Source organism: Gorilla gorilla, chromosome 3 (assembly GCF_029281585.2).
Source record: "Gorilla gorilla gorilla isolate KB3781 chromosome 3, NHGRI_mGorGor1-v2.1_pri, whole genome shotgun sequence".
Classification (NCBI taxonomy): domain Eukaryota; kingdom Metazoa; phylum Chordata; class Mammalia; order Primates; family Hominidae; genus Gorilla; species Gorilla gorilla.
In genome coordinates, this window is record NC_073227.2 from 99,565,190 (window position 1) to 99,588,594 (window position 23,405).

Here is a 23,405-nt window from a genome sequence, read left to right on the forward strand (position 1 = left end):
CAGACTGTCACCAAATATACATTCAACATTTTTCTTACTTGTGAGACTGATTTTGAGAAAATTTGCTATCACAGAATCACTAAACTTTAGAGCAGGTAAAGACTCCTGCAATGATTTTATTTACTTGCTATATTTTACCAATAAGAAAACCGAGGCATAGAGAAGTTGAGACTTTCTACACACCAGTGCCTAGTCTTTCATGATGCTTATGCCCAACCCTGAGTCCTTTCCTCTATATAATGCTGCCTCATTACATTTCTGAAAGACGGAGAAGTTTTATAACAACAAGATGAAAGACTTTGGAAGTTTACAGAGGCTATCAGGCTATCTTCTCATAGACCCATCATTTGTCCAGCAGAAAGAGACTAAAATAGGCTTATAAGAATATCAAGACCCCAATGTTGTACTTATGGTTTGACTTTATATCTCTGACTAATTACAGAATTTGATTATTAAAAAAGTTTTTTATATCAAATCTTGGTTTATACTTTAAATTTTTTTGATATTTATTATATATCAGTTGACACTTCCTCCTCTCCACCCCAAACAAACAAAAACCCCAAAATAAAAACTGTTGGATAGAGCTGTTCTCTATCCATAAGCATTGTTAAGCATTGTTTCCTCATTTTATGGATAAAGAATTTCAAAGGAAGCAACTTTGTCAATATTAGGATTGTGACCTTAACCTGGAGAGTAGCCAGGAGGAATCTGTTCTCGTATTGCAGATACCAAGACATTCTGCTTCCTCAAGAGATGGTAACTCTAACATCTTGATGTGACTCTACAATATCTAAGGAATGATTTTGTTAGCAATGGAGACTGCGAGTGACAGGTGCTAGTAAGTCTGAACCAGCCACCACTGCCCATGAACTCTGGCCTGGTTCAGCTTGGCTTCCCCATTCGCTTTCAGGTGATGGAAATGTCATGCTTTAACATGCCCAGTTATAATACTAGTGGCAATCTGTTGTACCTTCTCAAAGAGACATTGATGCTTATAGGGGCAAGTATTCACAGGCACTGAAAAAGTAGAACTATCTTGAGAATTTGTAAAAATGACATGGAATAACATTGAGAACTGCTTCATTCACTGGATGTAGGCAATTATTTTCCTAAGGTGTTAGGCAAAATGCATGCCATTTGTATGTGGGAAGAAAGAATGGCAACAGAGGGAACATTACAATGAAATTTGGTTTTATACCTTGCCATATACTTTAACATGTTTCATCTCAAAGCACATTTTGTTGCCTATTTCAAGTTAAAGTCCCAACTTCTGACATTGATCTTTGATGTGCCCCCACAATATGGCCCCCCTACCCTGCACTTCTATTGCTTCTTCCCTTCATATCTTACCTGCCTTAGTCAACACAAACTACTCATTATGCTTACAACATGCCGATTCAGCAAAATTCAAAGAAACAAACATTTGGTAAATGTCCACCATATGTTTGGAATTTTGCTAAGAACTATACAGGGCAGGAAGAGAAGGCATTTCTTCTATCCTTAAGTAATTGGAAATCTAATGGGAAAGACAAGCAAGTACATAAATTAATCTGATATGAAGTAGAGTGAGCGGTAGGGAGGGCAAAAATGTTGAAAAGTAAATTGGGTTATATGAGGACATCAAAAGAGGTTATTTAAGTGTGTGTGTTTTTTTAATGCATTGGGAGCCTCTAAAAGGTTTTGAATAGGGAAAGAATGAGCAGAACATGAGGTGGACATTAGGAAGGATAAGCTAGAGAGACGGATATTAAAATTAGAGAAGCCATATTTTAAGAAGGTTGTAATAGCAGTTCGTGTCAGGTATGATAAGGGCCTGAAAGGTAATCACTGATAGTAGAAGTGAGATGAAAGGGATGCACTCCATGACTTTGCAGTAAGAATGTCCTTATATTACAGTGATTAAGCATGTGAATTCCAGAGTCACACACAGGTTTGCATCATTGTCTCTGCCATTTATTAGCTATGTCACCTTAAATGAATTAGCAAACTGATCTATGCATCAGAATCCATGTATCTAAAGTGCAGATTATCTTGGCACTCAAGTCAGAAGTGTGTTCTTAGTTCACATGGAATAATCTTTATAAAATGCCTGCCACAGAGTAAGTACTGAATAAACATTTCATATTATTGTGGAGAAGTTTTAAGACAGACGGTTGAAGAATTTGATCAGAATATCCTCCCCTCCAAGTTTATTTTTCTTTCCACTTGCTTCTCTACCTTGTTGAAATCTGCCCATCTCTATTGCACTCCACTATGAAGAGTTCCTTGAATAGTCCTGTGCACAATGATCTTTCCTACCTCTGTGTTTTTAAAATATTGATCATCTATACTAATCAAGAGACACTTAGCATTTACCTCATGCTGTTAAATATTTATTTGATACAATTTTTTGATGAATAATATGTCAATTCCTGTTTATCAGCATTAAATAAATTGTAATGCAGATTAACCAGAGGAAGTGATTTTACTTCGGGCTCATTTCTTGGTGATAGAATCCACTTCTAGCTCCTCAGTTCAAGGTCTTTAAGAAGAAAATACAATAAGTTAAAAATACTTCTGTACATGGTGGTGATAAAAGGTGGGCACCCATGGAAAAGCAGAAGAGCTCCAGCATGGGGACCAGCAAGCACAAGGGCTCTAGCTATACGAGGGACCAAGCGTGGAGGAGCCAAATCCATTTTATAATAGCTCACAAAAAATACTTGAATTTAATTTAACTTTGCAGGGCAAAGTTACCCTTTACAACAATAGCTAATTTTATCTTACAATTTACTGTATTCTAAAAGAGGTTTAACATTATTTTGTCTGGAATGGAAGGCAGTCAGCCTTACTTTAAGGAATCTTCTATTTCTTTTAAAAATGATGGATGCTAAAATGCTTCCATAGCAGAACTAGAGAAAAATAAAAGAGTGGCCAAACTAATTTCCTCTTATTCTATTTAGTTGGTTTATTTGGCCCTGCATTAGTAGAAATACATAATTTTAAGAAATGACATATGGAATATTTTGAGAGTATAAATGTGTATATGGGATACAAGGGCATCAGAGGGATTTTGTTTTGAAATATGAACTTTTAATGTAGATTGATACCATAGAATAGAAATTGAAATTATATTACAGATTTCTGCTTTGAATAACTTTGTGAATTTTCCTTCTCTTTTGAAGATCTAAATCATATCTTCTCTTTCCTTATGTCAATCTTCCCAAATGTATTGGTATTCTTTTCTGTGAGAGGTATTATTAATTCTTCTATACAATAAGTATTCAAGGAAAATGTCACTGATTTATTCTTGTTAAGTTTAGGTTGCAAGTGTAAAAATCTATAAACAATCAAAATGATGGTAGGACAAAATGAAAAGGGATGTGCAGTTGCTGACTAATATTAATCTGACAAATTTTAAATACGTTTTCTACAAAGACACCCAAATCCTTCATAACAAAGTCTCATTTTTTTGTGTCATTGCATTGTCTGAGACTGTATATGTGTATATAATGTATATATCTTTATTCTATATATGTATATTTGCATTATATTTGTATATACATTTGTGTGTATATTCACATATATTTCATATCTATAGCATCAACTACTTCATAATAAAAGTGATATGTGTAACTTTCAAGTAAAATGGTTTAAAGAAGAAATTGTTTGCTTGCCCTTTAATCTCTTTTTCCCTTCTTACAAAATGGAACATGGACTAGTATGTGTAATCCAACCTCAACCAATCCAGAGAAGAACACTGGAGGAAATGGAAGAGTAACAAGATATCTATAGGGAAGGAGCTTCCCTGCTGGCCTGGAAATGCTCATCCCTGGATCGTTAGATAAGACAGAAATAAAATTCTATTTTGTTTGAGACTTTGAATTTTAGGGTTTTGTTGTTGTTGTTGTTACAGCTGCTTAAAATATACACCCAAAGTAATATATTTGCCATCTTGACTTTTTAATTTGTGCATCCTTCCCTTTTCATTCCTGTTCTCTTGAGGCTTTTATATATATATATATATAAACCTCCCAACATAAATATTTTCAAAAAGCATGCAAAAAAGCAGTCCTAACTGGGAAAGAAACAACATAAGAGATAAATGTACAGGTCAGTTTTTACTGCTAACATGGACCATCTGAAAATCTTTGCAAAGACACTCACTTTTATTTTCAGATGCAAATTTGATAATATCTTCTTGGCCTTTGTTCATTTATTATTTTATTTTACATTAATTTGAGTAGGGGTCTTGCTCTGTCACTCAGGCTGGAGTGCAGTGGCATAATCATGATCACTACAGCCTCAAACTCCAAGGAAGCCTGGGACGACAGGTGCGCATCATTACACCCGCTCTTCCTGACCTTTGTTAATCACAGTGATGATCAAGATAACATAGTGGGAGAATTGGTGAACTGGGACTTAATTTAAGGGGAGATGGGAAAGGAACACAGTGCCATTTGAAAGTAGCTAGCTGTTCAGACAGGAAGGCTCCTTGGAGCAGATAGGCTTTGGTCTGAGATAAAACATTTGGGCAACCTTCTAGAATTAAGTCAATAATGCTTCCCTTTTTGTTTTGGGAGAAGAATGTAATTGGTAGTCTTTTGACTTGGGTAATGGACGTTACCACTCTGTCAGACTCCTTGGTAAGTTTAAAAGTTGCTGAGAATAAGTTTGCAGATTGGCGTCGGAACCAAAAGAAGTAAGAGTATGAAAACACAGACCTTTTCACTTAAAGATCAAAATGATTAGAATGTCTCTAATGAGCCTAGATGGCCTCACTGAGAAAGAAATCTCCACACATTTTCTGACCTCTTTCATCTTTATGTCACATTTTTGTTTTTAATATATGATTGTTTTACTAATTTTTAAAAACTCATGTTGATTCATTTTGTTATTTTTCCTCTGCTCTATGGCATACTTTTCTTAGTGACAGCTCGACAGCTCTTCGACCATCATTTGTTTTTCTGTTTTTGCACCTCTTTTGTCTTTTAGTTGTTAACATATTTGGACTAAGATATTTACATATATCAATAAAATTAGAATTGAGAAGATCTTTTATTTAGCCAAATTTTCTGTGATCTTATCATGAACCTCAGCATCTGTAGATAGCAGTTTCTCAGTTAAAAAATTATGGTCTACAGAGCAGAGTCAACTGAGTGTCAGCAATTTAAACTGTATTCATCACAAAATACAAATTTGAAGAAAATTGTAAGCAATTTTATTAAAAAATGTAAAACAGCACAACATTGCAAAATATATTCTTCAGAAAATTGCCAATGACACAGTGTTAGAAACAGGTACAGGCTAAGAAAATGATTAAGAATGTGTATGTGAACCAAAAATAATTATCCCATTTATTTTTTAAGGTTTGAATAATTCATATAAAGACATTTTTTATTTTGCTTTAATAACAGAAATGTTAGTTCTATATTTTGGCAAGAATATTTTTATATTTTCAGCAATGAATAAAGTTCATTGAACAGCCAATGAGATAATGATATTAAATTGTAAGTCCAATATACATATTTCAAAGAAATTATATAATTTTTACTACTTTTCCTGCTCCATTTCATCCTCAAAAATATCCTTTTTGGGATTTTTATATGGTCACACTACCTAGAAATTATGCATATGAGAGTATTAAACCCAATGAAACACTTGAATCTAGGTAGTGACGGTGGGGGTGCTGGTTTCAGGCAGACTGTAAGAGTGATTTGAGAACCCCTCTTGAGCCCCTTGCCCTAATATCTTGAGTATGCTATACCTGTTCGGGTGCAAATTAAAAGAACTCTGTCAGTGAAAAGGTGTCATACTGAGAGGCCAGGGTTCCTGTGGCAAGGAGCAGACATAGGTGAATATAATCCTAGGAATAAAGAGACTACATTTCTTTCTCTACCCACCATGTCCCACGTGATGCACTAATGCACTAAGAAGCTGTCCCCAGACTGGCAGTGGTACCTCATGTCTCTGTCATAGTAGCAGTCGCCTGTCTTCATGGGCTGAATTCTTTCTCAGGATGTTCTTTGGTTCTTCATGTAGAGAATGCTGCCGGGACTGACCCATGTCTTTTCTGAATCACCTCTGACATATGACCAGGTTAGGACATAGATAGACTTTATCTTCAAATAGAGGCTCTTCCCCCACCATGTATGCAAATAAAGTGGTGATTAATAACTAAGGTAAAATACTTTACATAGATCTTAAATATTTATCCAAAAATCTTGGAAAACAAGACTCCTAATACTATACTGCCTTTTAGAAAATTATATTCCACATATTTCACAAAGTAAAACATGACTGCCATGGCAGTATAGTCATCAGTTCATTTCTGAGATCTAGAAGTTTTATGTGCCTAAAATTTCACAAATCATTTGAAAGATTGTTCAATTTCTCTAGAAAAGCCGGTATGGCTCAATGAACAGGGCCTTCTTCCTAAGCTGTGCATCTGGGTAGGATGCTGGCACATGTTTACCTGCAGGATGTCCTGATTCACAAAAGCTTTTTTCACTTCCTGCTCTCATTTGATAGGAAGCAATGAGATGGGGAAGCTTTTCATATGAACATAGAAGCAAGAAGATGTGATCTTATCATTTGATTATCTATTATAAGGACACTTAAAAGAATAGAATGGTGAGAAAAAAGCTTTCTCCTCTTTAATAAGAGGATCTCAAACAGGCATCTTCCTCATTTTTTAGGTATATTGAAAGACTGTCAAATGGTATAACATAATCCTCAAAAATCTAGTTTTCATCATTTTTTCTACTAGTAATTTGTACATTTCTCTTCTTTACATCCCCTTTGAAATTAATTAGCCTATCCTACTTACATGTCTACTCCTTCAGAGTTAACTCATTTATAAAAAACAGATGTTTCCCTGGGGAATATGCTTTCATGCTTGCTTTATGCAGCTCTGGCAAGCCCTGTTCCAACTAACTATCTGACATTTCACTCTTCTTAATAGAGAAGTTATGATGGAAGAATATTCACAGCCAAAGTTCAAGCAATTAAGGGAACATTGATTTCCATATGGAATCAATGAAAAGCTGGATGTCTGAGCAAGTTAGAGATGACTTAACTTTGGGCCTTTCTATCTTCATTTCCTTATTTATCTTTAAACAAGAAAGAGAACTGTATTGTATTTGCTTGTAAGGGCTGTGATAACAAAATACCACAGACTGTGTGGCTTAAATGACAGAAATACATAGTCTCACAGTTTGGGATGCTAGAAGCCTGAGATCAAGGTGTTGGCCGAGTTGATTTTCTAAGGCCTCTCTCCTTGGCTTGCAGATGGCCATTTTCTCCCTGTATCTTCACACAGTCTTTCCTTTCTAGGTGTCATCTGTGTCTAATCTCCTCTTATTATAAGGATACTAGTCAAATCAGATTTGGGCCCATCCTAATGGCTTCATTTTAACTTAATTTCTTTAAAGGTGCTATGTCCAAATAGTCACATTCTGAGAGAGTAGGAATTAGAAGTTCACACATGAATTTTGGGAGGGACAAAATTCAGCCCGTAACAGAAATCATGGTTATAACTTTTATTTTTCAATAACAGTACTTTGAAAAATGACATTGTGTCTGTTTCTTACATTTTAAAAGGAATACAACATGTTTAAGACCACAGAACATCTGCATAGGTAAGTATAAATCTTGTTGGCATTTTAATTTTCTCACTGGAAACCTTGTTTTCATGTGCAAGTGCTGAAGGTTCTGGAATGTTTTTTCATTATTGCTCTCCTTATGAAAGCAGCTGTTCAATGAACACAGCATATTTTGTTACCTCATCAAGAAGCAGAGGAAGATTATGTCATGATCAAGTTTTGTATGGCTATAGTCAAAGCTTTTCTGATTGTTTGAGCCTGGTGGTTGATTTAATAGGTATACTCCAGGGCAGTTACTCATCCCTGATATATGTCCAACCCAAAACTCCAAGTTATTTATGTAAATGATGCTTTATATGCCTTCCATGCAGATAAATCCCAGTTGACAGAACTGTTTAAGAGATGAGTGTGCTCCCAATTGGGATTACGGTCACAGTATTTATCTATATCAACTTTCATGTTACTTCACTGGCAAATTGGGAGCTTTGGAGGATAAGAGGATAAGATATGATTGGGAGAATCTATTTTCTGCTCTGATGGTAGTATCTCAACATTTCAGTACACTGTGCATCTAGGAAGACATCAGAAAACAAACAAAGAAAACAGTCTTGAGAACAGATGATTTGTCTTTGAAAAATAAAAACATCTCTAAATCATGGGGAAAATCTAAAACCAGAGCCATTCAGATATACTCAGAAGTTGGAAAATGTTCTTATGTGTAACAAGTTCTGCATTTTTAGCTTCGGCTGAGGATTTTTTCTTTTATATGGTAGAATATGAGCCTTATATGTTCTTTACATACACATGATTATTAGAAGATCAAAAAGCTACATATGATTTCTGGTTTAAAAATTATGGAGTAGGAACTATGATCTTTCCTCTTCTTTTATAAGAAATCACCCAAAAGCTAAAAAATAATGAGACGAAGGTAAAACAAATGGTAGAGACACATAAAACCTGATAGAGCTGGGAGACACATAAAACCTCAAAACAATAGCCACAATGTAAGAAGGGAGTATATTGCTTGTTTCCTATGGCGAATTCAACTAAAATATCCTTTGATAAGAATAATTTTACACAAACAATTTAATTTTATTTATATTGTAAGAGACTAGAACAATCCAGAAAGAAAATTCTATTTTCTTAATATATTTCTAAAACATTCAACAGCATTTTACTTCTTTGACCATGTAAAGGACATATGGATCCTATATTGAAAATATATGGACCAAGTTTCCATATATCCAAATAAATTTCCACTATGTTCTAGCTTTATAACTTTGCCCCTATGTAATTCCATGGATATGAAATTTTATATGGGAAACACCAAGATAATTATTTTATGAAGGGAAACTAGTGCTCTCTCATGCTCTGTATCCTTTATAAAAATTAAAAGAAGAAGGGGAAAAAATCCTCATTAATGTATGCTGGCAAAACAATGGCAGTCATTTTCCTGGCTGAAAACTAAATTATTGTGCATTGTAGTGTGCATTTCTATGATAAGTAGATTACTATAGATCATTCCGAGAGGAGGTAGAAGGAAGATTGCACTAACATTAGCTTCTCTGGTATTTGCAGGCTGTAAATTTCGTTAAATGATGGATGCAAAGATGGAAGACAGATGGATAGAGGAAAAGACAGAATCAGATACTGGATGAGTTAGTACTGCTGCCTGTGCTTCAGAGCTGTCTTTTAACCACAAGGCCGGCAAGCATCAATGTCCCGACATCCCCCTCTGCCTCCCCCTGAAATGTACCGATTTATATGAAAATTAAGATTACAAATTAAAGCCAGGCTATCCTGGAGTTTTCCAGTTCATCAGCCATCCAATAAAAATGATGTCAAGCCTGTATGCATAATTCCCGGAAGATTACTTTCGTCCTTACAGCTAAGCCCTGTCCCTGATATGAAAGATCTCTATCCACTTTTATTGAAATAAAGAACTAACATCATAATCCCAATATTGAGGTATAATCTTCATTATCTCCTGACCCTCTTGAGGTTCCCCCAATCTATATTACTTCAGATTTGGTTTATGTGTAATCCTTATGTATTTACTTTTATTGAGATAGGATTAAAAACTAAAAAAAAAGCTTCAAAAAATCCTTATGATCTCATGATTGAGTTTCATTTCACCAACAATCAACTAATGCGTTAGACTGAGTTTTTTTTAAGTGCTTCTTATAGTTATATAGTCCAAGCTTGAAAAGGCATTAATTGGTCCCATGTGTTTCCTGTTTCATTACATGAATTATTTCCAATTCAACTTGGTTTGTGAAATAATGGCATCATCTTCTTTTCCTGTTTATTAGAAAAGGTGTCGGAGGGGGATGTATGAAAAGATAAGCATACACATAAAATAATCCAAAGTAACTTTAATCTCTTTTCTTAGGAAGTTTTGATTCATACCTATAGTTAATTACTGGTAAACCACAATCTACCAACCTTTTCTTTCCCCCAGAGCCTTAATAGCCTCTGGCTATGCCTCGGGCTGTTAACTACCAAACTAGTCATTAATGCTGGTCAAGATGATTTCTTGGAGATTATTGCTCATTTATTTTTTTAACAGACAAAACAGAATTTGCTTTGCACATGGACTAAAATAATACTTTAGCCATTTTTTTCCTTTCACAAACATAAACACCGATGAAAATCACATTGTACTGTGGTATTTTCAAAGCATTTCATATGTTATTTTAGCTGTATTTTCCAGCTGAAAACTGGATTTGCAATGCTCAGGATTTCGCTGGTAATCATCATGTTTGCTTATTGTTTGCTATTATATTTGGTAAAACACATCTTGATTAAGAGATTTGATGTGTTCTCTATTTACCTGTGCCTCTTATTTTTACCTTTTGTCCAAGGATATGTTAGGAAGATATTTGTTTTTTTAGAATTGAAAACAGGGTATGGAAATAGAAATACTTCACTATTGGCATAAAACAGCACTGGAGTGTTTTCTTCTTAACGTAGTATTTATTGTTTGAAAAGAATTCTTATTCTATCGGTTTTTTTTTTTTTTTTTTTTGAGATGGAGTCTCGCTCTGTCGCCCAGGCTGGAATGCAGTGGCACAATCTCGGCTCACTGTAGCCTCCACCTCCCGGGTTCACGCCATTCTTCTGCCTCAGCCCCTCGAGTAGCTGGGACTACAGGCGCCCGCCACCACGCCCGGCTAATCTTTCGTATTTTTAGTAGAGACGAGGTTTCACCGTGTTAGCCAGGATGGTCTTGATCTCCTGACCTCGTGATCCGCCCACCTCACCCTCCCAAAGTGCTGGGATTACAGGCGTGAGCCACCGCACCCGGCCTATTCTATCGTTATTGATATAAAATGGGATTCATTATAATTTTTATTGGCTCAATTATTCCTCATCTGTGAACCACTCATTTTCATTCATTCGTGCTTTTACTTGAGCACCTGCTATTGCCTGGGCACATTCAGAGACAAATTAGAGAATAGAGAAAAAACTGGAAAGACAAAAACAATCTATGATCACTCAGTCATCTTTCTGCCAAAAAATAATATTCAAAGATAAAAACACGTATTGGAATGATTAGACTTATTAAAATGTTTACTCAACAACTAAAAAGGAAGTGGATGAAACAATATTTTGGTACCCTTAATATTTTCTGGTTATCAGTTTATTTCTGTGAATTTCCTTATTTTACTCTCGCAACAACTCTACAGTTCCTTAAAGCAACCTTATACTTATACCTATTTTGTGGATGTGGAAATTAAGACTTTAGAATTGCTGAAGATATAGAAGAAACAAGAAGGTACTGGAAGAAAGATGCAGAAAAGAAAGCTTCAGGGGTTCAAATACAACAATGCTCGTTTACTTAGCACCTTAATTCCCGCACCTGCTTATAGACAGAAAATGCCTCCTTCCTTTCTTTTGAAAGCTGTGGCTCAAGATGGCAGGACACCCCATAGAGTCCCAGTTTAGATCTTGAAACAGGTAGAGTAAGAATGGTTTTGGTTAGGTAGGTTTAACCTACCAACTGGAGGTTTATTTGAATTACATCTAAATATTATTTATAGGAGCAAGTCTGCCAGTTATTAATAATTTATAAAAGTTGCTTATTACCAGCTATAATGTAGGTTTTATTGACCGATAGATTTAACTACGGGAAGAAGTAGCAGAAAGAGAAAAGGAAGTGAAAAGGTGATATGGGAGTGTGGCTTATTTTGAAAGAATTCTAGTTTTGGCCAGGGTGTATAATGTAAGCTAGAAAAGAGTAATACTGAGCACCAGGGATGAGTGAAGAATTCATTTATGTCTTTGGCTTAGCCCAGCGCTATTTGACTTAAGACAGTGTGTATGGTGTCCTGGAAAAGGTTTATAATTTATAAAGCTTTGAATTCTCAGGGATAAGCCATGAATTACAGGGTGATTTCAAAAGCTTTACATTCTAAGATAAGCCACTATTATGCTTTTTCCTCATTAAAGACAGGAACTTCTGTTTTTTAGCAAAACTGACCCAAATGTCTTTTAATAAGAATTGTACTGGCATGCAAAAATTTAAACTATAAATACAGTCTGTTTTCATTATTCAGGGTACCCAATTATTATAACAGCTACTTTACATTATGAAAATAAAATTCAAGTCAGTAATAAAAAATACTTTTTTTCTTGAACAGAGGATCCAATACAACTGTCATAAAGTCTTTTTTTCACCTTGCCTTTATAAAAATAGCATCTTTGACTTTCTAACAGCTGACAATTTTCTCTTTCATACATTGTCACTCCTAAACCAGTTTTCTAACTCTGAATTCAGATTTCTATCATCTGCTGACAAATGACAATTTCAGGTTATTTCATGGCGCTCCTATTAGCCTGCCAAGGATTTAGTTTTGATAGGGTTGCTATCTTTATAAAGCAAGGTATATGCAATTACATATTTCAACATTTCCAAAGCAGGTACCTTAGGGTATAACTCTAGGTATAACCTAGAGTGAATGAATGAGTTTAACCTCTGTGATACTACTACCTATTAATGCAGTTGAGGCAATGATGCTAATTAGACACACAAAAGCTGTGATGTTTCAGCTTAAATACCTACTGGATACAAGCTTAATCTGCCCCATCCCCAACAATTATAAAGAAGATAATAAAATTAAAGAACATGTATTAAATGTTGAAAAATATGTATTAGATTATTGCCTTTCAAGGGCTACACAGACATGAGTAATTTTTAAGGAACTCAAATTCTGCATTCTCAAGTTCCATATGTATGCCTTTCTAAAATGATCTGCCTAAGAGCAGTTGTATGGGGCTGCCTCTTTCTCGCCTTTCTTTCACATTAATCTATCTGCCACTTTACAAAAGAGATGTACTTCTCACCCACTGGGAATCTTACTAAGCGACACTGTCCCAGAATGCAAAAATGTCTTGATTGCCAAAGGAGCAATTAGAAATATTTGTTTATTAAAGACCACCTTATACAAGAGAGTACATGATTTTTCAAAATTCTTTATAACATTTATTATTTAACAAACAGTCAAACTTTTAACTTGTGTACCAGCTTTCAGGAATAAAAGCCAGACTTAACACTCTCGTTAGAGTTCCGGTAATGAAAAACCAGCCAGATGCTTGCCCTAATGTACTATCATGGTTTACTAATGTTTTATTTATTTAAGAGTTGGGGATCTTCGCCGGGCGGGGTGGCTCATGCCTGTAATCCCAGCACTTTGGGAGGCCAAAGCAGGTAGATCACCTGAGGTTAGGAGCTCGAGACCAGCCTGGCCAACATGGTGAAACCCCGTCTCTACTAAAAATACAAAAATTAGCCAGGCGTCGTGGCACATACCTGTAGTCTCAGCTACTCGGGAGGCTGAGGCAGGAGAATTACCTGGGAGGTGGAGGTTGCAGTGAGCTGAGATTGTGCCACTGGACTCCAGCCCGAGTGTGACAGAGAGAGACTCCATCTCAAAAAAAAAACAGTTGGGGTCTTGCTTAGGCTGCCCAGGCTGATCTCGAACTCCTGGCGTCAAGAGATCTTCCCACATCAGCCTCCTGATTAGCTGGGATTACAGGTATGAGGCAACACGCCCAGCCGGTTTACTGAAGTTTTCGAATATGTAAAAATTTTGGTCACTGTGTGTATGTGTGTTTGTGTGAATTCCTTTATTCAAAACCATGTAAATAGGAGATTAAGTACAGTTCACTTTACATGAAAAATATGTTACATATGAATGCTTAGGTCATAGAGAGTAAAAGGTAACTTTTATTGGGTCTTTTTAAATGAATGTATAGAAAGTTGGCTTGCTATATTTACAGGAATTCACTTTCTCCATATTTTATCCCTTAAAATGTCCACATACATGCATATATTTGTCATTGCTGACATAGTTATTGTTTGATAATACATTCTCTGAAACACTGGTTCTTTTCTGGACCATTAAAGAGGAAACAAAAAAAAAATGATCACTGTTACTCTACACCAGTTTAAATTGAGGGGTAAAAATGTCTAAAAGTAAAAATGTTTACAGTAACATTTTTTACAAATTACAATGCAGGTTTTTTTTTACACTAACTCATTACACAATAACCCTGAAAGCACAAAAGTTATTTTTATCTCTATTTTGTAAATGAGAAAACTGATGTGCTAGAGGATATCCAGGTGGTCACAAGCCAAACTAGGACTAAAATTTAAGCTGTTGGACTCTGCACTCTGTGACTTCTCACTCTATTGAACCACCTCTTGTGAAAATCGCTCAACTTGCTAAGGACTGTGTTCTCTAGGTAAGCTCCTGTAAAATGCAGTTGAGGTGATGACACCATTCCAAAGGTGTGAAATCTATCTTAATTTTGGTTAGGAAAGCAATACATGTATGATTTAAAATGAAAAGAGTCTTTTTCCCCAGAACTTCACAAAACGTAATTCCCATGCCCTAATAAGGAAACATGGTGTTTAACCCTTCAAGTGCACCTCAAGGAAATGATCTGTGTCTTACTGGATTTCAAAGCAGCATTCATGTCTAGGAAAAAGTATTAATATAAAAAAGGACCTTGATAAGTCACTTAGTCTGTTTCACTGGATTTTGGCTGGGTACTGTGTTCTTAAAAGTTCTAACTCAAGACGCCCAGATGGTGATGGGATATGAGGAGCTAATGACATGCATGGAAGGACATGTGGTTCCAGACATGCTAGGTGTCTGGTTCCTAACAAGACACTACAGAATTTGAGATTTTTGCTCTGGAAACAAATTGGGACAAATTTCATGGTGTGATTTGTGAATGTTCTCATCCTTCAGGCTTGTGCTGTATACTGCCATTGCCAAGTTGTAGCTATTGTTTGCTTGAAAAGAAAGGATGAGGAAGAAAGTAATGACCAAAAAAGCCCTAAAAAATAACATACATGATCTCACATTTATGTAAAATACATATGGAAGAATGTGTGTCGAATGTTCACACGTACTTTTAAAATATTTTTAATTTATAAATTATTTTTAGAACAGTTTTTACAGAAAGTGAGCAGAGTTCCCATATACCATCTCACCCTTTCCCCTATGTTTTATAATAAACAAAATTTTGTTATATCTCCTCTGAATTATTTGCTTCTTTTGATGAATTAGTTTGTCTGGAGAGTATTACCATGGAAAAAAGCTCCCTTCATATTATCTTTATGAAGAATTCAACGCCTTGTACTGATCAGTGATTTTCAGATGACAGTGTGCAAAACAATCACCTGGAGGGTTGTTAAAAATACAGGACTGATTTTTTAAGTCTGAGCCAGAGACAAAGAAACTGCATTTTTCACATAGCACCCAGGTGATTCTGATGCACTAAGCATATGAACTATACTTTGAGAAACAATAGGCTAGAAATTCTTATCCCTGGATGGAAAAATCTCTATTAGACCACCTGAACCCATATACAGGTCTGCTGCTCCTTAAAATTTAAAAAAAAAAGACTCAGTCTTTTTCAAATCCTGTCAAATGTTGTCAGCATGGAAAACAATTTCAGTGTCTGAGCTAATTCATCAACCAATGAACACGATAAATTGAGTGAGAATTAGAAGTGAAACTTTTAAAAACCTCATACACCATTCACTTGCCTAGAAGCCAATGAGGCAAAATTGTTATATCAAAGCATCCTAATAGATATAATGTTATCAATACATTTTATACTATATACACTTTTTTTGTACACGTTTTTAACAAACTATTTTTATTGAAATTATTAGGCCATCAAGACATAAACTCAAACAGGATTTATGTAAATGTATATTTAAGAAGGGGAATCTGAATTATTTAGGGTCTAATCTATTATTAAATGACCTAATGGATAGTCACAGGTGTTTTGGACCCCAGTCCAAGGGTTGGAGATGAGCTTTAAGACCCTTACTAGTCAAAGTGTGGTTCCGGGACCAGCAACATGAGCAATGTAGGAACTAGTTAGAAATGCAGATACTCAGGCCCCACCAGACATACTCAAAAAAAAAATCTGCATTTTTTAACATAATACCCAAATGACTTAGCTGCACATAAAAAATAAAGCTTTCTTTCCAGTGTTTCAGTCCTGATCCTTTCTAAATTTTCCTGGCTGTGGACTAATTCCCAGTACTATTCCCCATTTCTCCCATATATCCACACCCCATTATTTTTATTTCAGATGGTCATCCCTCGCTTCTTGCTCTTATCTCCAAAGGGAAAACCACACAGACTCTAACTAGGAACTCACAGGCTTCACTCACAAGTTTTCCTCTTTTAACCAAAGAAAACTTAGTGAGCTGATCAATATCTTTAAATAATCTGCTAGCAGACCTGAGCACATCCAGTTTATTTAAAGCTGCAAGTGAATAAAATATAGCTAGTAAAAGGGTATTCACACCATTAACTGTCCTCCCTCCTTGCTTCAAAGCCTTGCTTTGCTCTCTCTAGGACTGTGCCTCAGTAAAAAGTAGTCAGTCCCTTCAGAATTTTAAAAAAAAAAAATCACTTTTCCTGTGTAAAAAGAACAATGCTATTACAAAAAAAATGGTGCCACAGACTCTCACAATTTGTGTTTCAAAAAGCCACTGCTGCTGCTAAGTCACCACTACTGTCCTGGAACCATTATGAACATGCTAATCTATGCCCAAAGCAATATTAGTATTATTGTTTATTTTATTTTCATTATCTAAACAGGGATAGCCCAAACCAGATAGGCTGCTATAATTCTGCTTTCTCCTGGTACGAGATTGGGAAAGAAGATATAATGATAACAAAAAATTGCAGCCAATTGTTTTAGAAAATAACACTGCAGAAGTCATATATCATTTCCCATTTTCCAATTGCTCCAACTCCTATCAAGTTACTAGAGACAGCAAGTCAATGTGCCTGGTGCTGGAGAAAAATCATTCAGGTAAGCTGAGGCTACTCCTTCTGTTTCTCCATCTGCTAAGCTGTTAACACAAAGACATACTGACAAAAGCTCAAGGAAAACATGGAATACTTCATCAGTAAGATTATGCTGCCCTAGAGACAGATGTTAGAAAGCTGTAATATTTAAAAATAAAGAGATAAACACATGGTTGAGAGGAAAGAATAAAATAATTTAGCGTTGAGATAGAATATTAAAAAGAAAAAAGGAAAAGATGGAAAGATAGATTTTATCATACTGTATTGGCACAAGAAATGGCAAATCCTTTCATGTAGGGAAAAACTTTTATATCTGCCTCAGGCAATCATTTACCATTAGGTAGACATTCTTAGAGTGCACTGGGGTAGATCTGTAAGAACTGCTTAGCAGGGCTAATTACGATTACACAGAAAAGACTTACCTCTTGTCACCAGATAAAGTCCAGGCTTTGACTTAAATCCATACACACCAGTTTTCATAAAAGTTTAAACATGAAAAATGTTATATACTTTGGTAATTCACATTCAGTGAACATAAAAACAACATTAAGTACTGATAACTCTGGATTTATCTGGTAACTTTTACTGCAGAGGTCAAGGTACTTTGTCTTCAATTATTTTTACTAGAGAAAAATAATAAAAATAGATTATAATTGTAGGTTATATAAATATTTACAATTGACATACAGTAGCCATGTATTAAGCAAACACATTTTTAAACAGCAGATTCTCCATTTTTGCTAAAATTTTAACACATTTATACATAAAATGCAAAGAGCAGGAACAGAAAAGTAGAAGGAACTTTGGCTTTGAATTCAAACAGAATTGGGTTCAGATCCAGGATATTTAATTCACTTCTCTGAGCTTCAGTTTCCTCATCTGTAAAACAGGGATAATACTACCTACTTTACAGGGTTGCTGAGAGGGTTAAATATATAACTAAAGAAGGCCCCAGCATTGTGTGTGAACACTGCAGGTACTCAATAAATGCCAAGTGACATAATCACAAAAAAACTAACACAAACAAGCACATTAGAGATTCCAACTTAATTACCGTTTGTCCTTTTCTTAAAATCTCCAAGTTCTGATTGTAAAGTAGAAGCTCCTAACTTAACACCTTTTCCCACTGGGAAGGTGATGCCCTCCTCCTCAAAAAAAAGGGAGGGGGGAATAGTATAAAGGAGGACTTACGAGAGAAAGGAAAAGGAAACCGAATACTTCGTCCAGGAAAGAGGAGGAAGAGGGCATGAGGTCTGACTTCATGGTCCTGACTACTTCACCTCCTCAAGGATGAAAACTCACGTAAATAATGGTTAAAAAACAAAAACAAAAACTGAAAGCTGGAAATCTTTAAGAGTTTGCCCTGCTTCCTGTTCATCATTCTAAAAGGAGAAAAACTTGCAGGATAACCACACCCAACAGAGGACTACTACAAACAGAATAAAATGGCAGCATAGTGTGAGTAGGCCAAGAAAGGTTCTGTAATGGCAGGTCTCAAAGTTCCTTGGCTGTTGTGCAGTGGCTCTTGTGTCCAGGTATTCCTTCACGATCCCAGCAGGATATGTGAAAGGTGGTTGTTTATAGAGTTAAGAGTGAGCAGCCATTCTGGTCACCGTGAGATGATCCCCACAGCAGATGCTGCAGAGCAGACAGACTAAGCCAGGGTTCACAGAGTAGATGTGGTTGAGACATGAGGACCTGAAATGCTGTTGAAAAATGAGAAGAAAACAAATGAGAAAGGGAGAGCTATAAGCTCTGACAGCTCTGAAAGAATACTGGTTTAGTTAATGATAGACTGGAACAGCAGATAAAGAAACCCAGTAACTAGTTTGGACTAGATATATCTCCATGGAAGTCAGTGAGAATTCAGATGACTGCACAAAGACCACACACAGATCTGGGGCTCTCTCCCCTCCCTGCCATAAGAACACATGAACCTTTCCTGACATCTAAAGGACATTTCTGCCAGGAGAAAGGGACAGAAAGAACACCAAAAAACTGGGATTTACCCCCAAAGAACCTATTTTAAAACTAAAGAAACTGAGATAATTGTGCTTGTCATCTTTAAATTCTATCCCATCCTACTCCACTCAAAAGAAAATTTATTCCAATTCTAAAGAAATGAAAGGCCTTTTTAGCTCTTGATAAGTTAGATGCAATGTGTCCAACTCTATAAGTCATATTTTCTTTCTGTGAGGCCTGGACAGGAAACCAAAATAACCATAATGTTTCTTTATTCACAAATTAAAGTGCCCTAATTACATCAGGTAGGAGGAAGTAGGTAATTACATCAGGTAAGAGGAATCATACATACATTATTTTTCTCTCCTTTAAAAAAAATATTATATGGGTAATTTGAGAGGTCCATTCATTCATTCATTCAATAAATATTTACTCAGTACCTTCTCATCTATCATATGCACACAGAAGTAAATAAGATTGAGGCTGACTATTATGCACAGAGCAGTTAAAAAGCATTTTTGTACAAAATCATTGTTATAGAAAATTCTGTTGCCAGAATAACAAGTGAAGCCAGTTGTAAGAGGTAATATTATGTAAAATCTTATTTTTTAAAGTATATTTGCTATAACAAAAGAGACACAAGATATGGAGGAACAGGTCAGAAAGACTATCATCATTGCCTTTTTCATTTTTGCATGAACAGGCATGCAAAAGAAGTTATATAGCTGTTTTAGTTATCTCAGTAAATACTGCTTGAAAATTTTAAGAAATTAAACTGAAAAAGTCAAATAACACTGTAATAAAGGCTATAGGATAGTTTGTTGTTTAAGAGTATAGGTATTTTTCATAAAGATTCCCTTTAAAATGTTAGTATTATAGTCCTTTTTTTGAGACAGGGTCTTGCTCTGTCACCCAGACTGGAGCACAGTGGTACAATCATGGCTCACAGGAGCCTCAAACTCCTGGGCACAAGTGATCCTCCAGCCTCAGCCTCCTGACTAGCTAGGACTACAAGCACGCACCAGTATACACCACCACGCTGGCTAATGTTTTTTAGTTTTTGTAGAGACTAGGTCTTGCTATGTTTTCAAGGCTGCTCTTGAACTCCTGGCCTCATGCAAAGCTCCCGCCTTGGCCTCCTAAAGTGCTGGGATTACAGGCATGAGCCGCTGTGCCCACCCCAAGCCCTTAATGTCTTAGCTTATTAAGTTCAAAGTTTTACATTATCAGGTTTTCTTAAAGGTGGGCTACGGAAGCCTGACAAATATATGCTATTTGTCGATATGGTGTTATAAACATGAAACAGAATACTATGGCTTTACTTTAAAAAAAAAATCCTATAATTTTCCAAAGATATTTATCTATAGAAATGGCATTGTAGAATATTTTCAGAAAGGCTTTTATGGTGGCTCTTTGAATCATTGCCCATTCAAAGAGTTTTAAATATTCTATCTAACCTCCTGTAGCATAAAGCCCATTGGATTTCATATACTAGAGCATAGAGTACAAAATTTAGGAAAAACCTCTGCTTTTATCAGTTACTTCTGACAAAGTTGGTATTTCAGTCATCCTACATGTACATCATACACTGATTGAAAGGTGACATTGTTAGAGATTATAAATAATTCAACAAATGGCATCTACCTGATTAGCATTTCAAAACAATATTTTATCTCTTCCCAACCCCCTCTTTATCTTCATAGAGTGCAGCTGCATTTGAAATCTATGGTTTCTGGCATATCTGGGGTAAGGTTATACTACGAATTTACCAGACCTGTCAGTCTGTAGGTTTCTTACATATTTCATTATATCATTCCAGTTATAATTAGTTGTCTGGTAAAATTAAGAACAGTCTATTTCAGTGACTGCTCATGTGAACATTTAACAACTTTTTGTTAGAATGACAGTTTAGCGACACAAAGAATAAACCAGAAAGGGAGAGTCACTGAAGTAACCTTACTTAACTCAATGTTGCCAGCTCAATTGAAAACGCTAAGATTTTGCATTTTTTTCATTTTTGTTATTAATCATCAAGCACATATTTCTTGTCAAGAGATAAGCAGCAGTTTGATGACATTCCTGCCTCAACCAGCATGTTTTGAACTGACCTGTCTTCATTGCTATGGCTCCCAACAAACTCTGCCGTTGACGAGCGTTGATTCAGCTGAATGCTTTGACATTTAGCTTGTCAGTGAAAGCTATTTTAATCATTAAGATGCATTTCCCGTCCAAGATTGCAAACTGTTGCTGCTCATACACAACATTCTATCATTTGATTACCGTGGAGAAGAAGAGAACCTGAAAAGTTACTCTTACTATCGATTATATTAAGAGCTAAAATTTATTGATTATTTTACTGTGTGTGAGGAGTTGTGCTTAGCAATTTACATAGATTGACTCATTTAATCTTCTCAATCATGGAGTCTGACCACCTGAGTTTGCATCCTTGTTTTCCACTATCTGTATAACATGCAGCCCTCCCTGTGACATGATTTCCTCAACCACAAAATGGAGTAATAGTACCTACCTCACAGGCTTATTATGAGGAATACACATCATTAACAGTGCTTAGAATTAATACCTGCAAAACAGTGCGTTTTCATAGTGTGAAGAGTAATTTTTATTACCATTTTTTAGATGAAATCAACCAGTTCTTCACCAACTGTCCTGCTCGGCATCACTTCTAACTCTGTCTCTGTTCCCAAATCCAAAAGTACAGATAGGGAAAATGAAAAATATTTTTTTAGGACATTTTTTCTATAGGTATTTGAACTCCAGCTCCACAGAAGGGAGCACCACAATTGTAGAAGGATAGTACTTTTGCAGTATGAGCCTTTTAAATGTTTTTCCTATTCTTTCTTTCTTCACTGTAGCCTTTCTCCATTCAAGGAGCTAGACCCATGTGCTGGTGAATCCCTATTAAATGGGATGGAAGTGAAGATTTAGACAGTTTTGGGGACTTCAGAGGAGAGGGGTCATTTGTCCCAGGTTTAATTAGTGGCATAATGGCAGCAAGATAACAGAATCCCATAGTTTTCCATGCCCAAGTTTGTGAAGCAGCAGAATAAATATATGTCAGGTGTTTCTGTAGACAACCTCAGACAGCCTAACAGAGTTCCCTGGGCCATGCCATGGAATGAGAGCAGCTGTATGATCCCATTGCTCCTAACTGGGCATGGAAGCAAAACTTCTCAAAGTCCAGAGGACCACTAGGATGTTTCCTATTGTGGCAGAAACTATGCTGTGTTGTTGCTGAACTCCTTCCTTTCTTTCCTGAGCACAAAGCTAAACTAAATATCATAGCCTCCCCTGCAGTTAGTTGGGTAAGACTTGACTTTTAAAACCTTTATGAATCACTATATACATTCTTTTCTCTCATCTGCTAGTTGAATGTATATGAACCAGTTGAAGGTCTTACGATTCTAGAAAAAAGACAAGAGTCATTGAATTAGGAGTTCTTAACCTGGGATCTATTTAATAAAATGTAGGAGAACCATGACCTTGGATTTGGAACAAAAACAATTCTGTATTTTCATCAACCTCTAACTGAAATCTGGCAATTCTTTAAATTATGAACATAGGAATCAATGCACAGTAGTATTAGCAATACTTGAGACTTTATCACCAATAAAACTCATAGGTATTTTCATATCACATTATAGATACTTAAGGTATCTTAAATATCATTTATACTAAAATTTACTTTGAAATAATAGTAATTATTAGGCTATTCAATATGCTAACACAAAGCACATATATTACAACAAAAATATTTTTAAAATAGTTTGATAACTATATCAATGAAATTGTTTTCCTTTGTAATCTGGTATAATTTTTACATCTTTAAAAAATTTTTCTGCTTCACCAGATTGCCAAAGGGAGCTACAGAAAATTAAGAATCCCTGTTCTAAATGATCCCTGAATGATACCATGGAGTAGGGTCCATCTTTTCCCCTCTACTCCACATCACCACCACACTGATGACCCACATTGTACTATGATGTGAGAAATAAGATTTTACTGGGTTAAGTTACTGAGATTTGGAAGTTAATTTTTAGAGCAGTTAGCCTGTGCAGACTAACACTCATACACCCTTGCTACCAAAATGGTAAGAGACCTCCGGTTGGAAAAGACCCAGAAGTGAATCCTGAGGATCAAAGATTGGTTGGGGCCATTGAATATGTCTCAGCAGATAACAACTCAGAAAGACGGTGAAGCTCAGTCTAGGAAACATTTCCTTCAACTTAGAAATAAAGTTCAATTACAGTATCATAAAGAAACAGTTCAATTATTCTTGAATTTGTATGCTAAAATTTATAACTGTGACACAACAATGAATTTTCTTATTTATTATTTCTCTCTTACTACAGTGGCAGTTATTTTGTTTCTCATAGCAGATATTAAGTGCTTTTGAATTCATCAGTTTTATAGGTGTATGTGTGTGTGTGTGTGTGTGTGTATATATATATATGGTTTTAAAACAACCTCTGATTAGCTCTGTTCTCAGCTAGAG

General features: G+C 35.7%; 1 protein-coding gene and 1 long non-coding RNA gene across 5 annotated transcripts in view; one reads left to right on the forward strand and one right to left on the reverse strand.

Annotated features, from left to right (window-relative positions):
• LOC101129396 (uncharacterized) overlaps window positions 1-9,588 on the forward strand; it is a 363,952-nt gene extending 354,364 nt beyond the window's left edge. Inside the window, exons 7-8 of the long non-coding RNA XR_008679200.2 lie at window positions 7,582-7,619; window positions 9,162-9,588. This is a non-coding gene — a long non-coding RNA (uncharacterized lncRNA). The remainder of the gene's footprint in view (window positions 1-7,581; window positions 7,620-9,161) is intronic.
• The window catches only part of NAA11 (N-alpha-acetyltransferase 11, NatA catalytic subunit), a 163,229-nt gene that overhangs the window by 136,270 nt on the left and 3,554 nt on the right, over window positions 1-23,405 (reverse strand). The window contains exon 2 of one of the 4 annotated variants that reach the window (XM_019025145.4): window positions 12,866-18,636. The exons of the other annotated variants lie outside the window; for them this stretch is intronic. The gene's annotated coding sequence lies outside the window, so the exon portion shown is untranslated. Of the gene's footprint in view, window positions 1-12,865; window positions 18,637-23,405 lie in introns of those variants that run through there. 4 annotated transcript variants of the gene reach the window in all.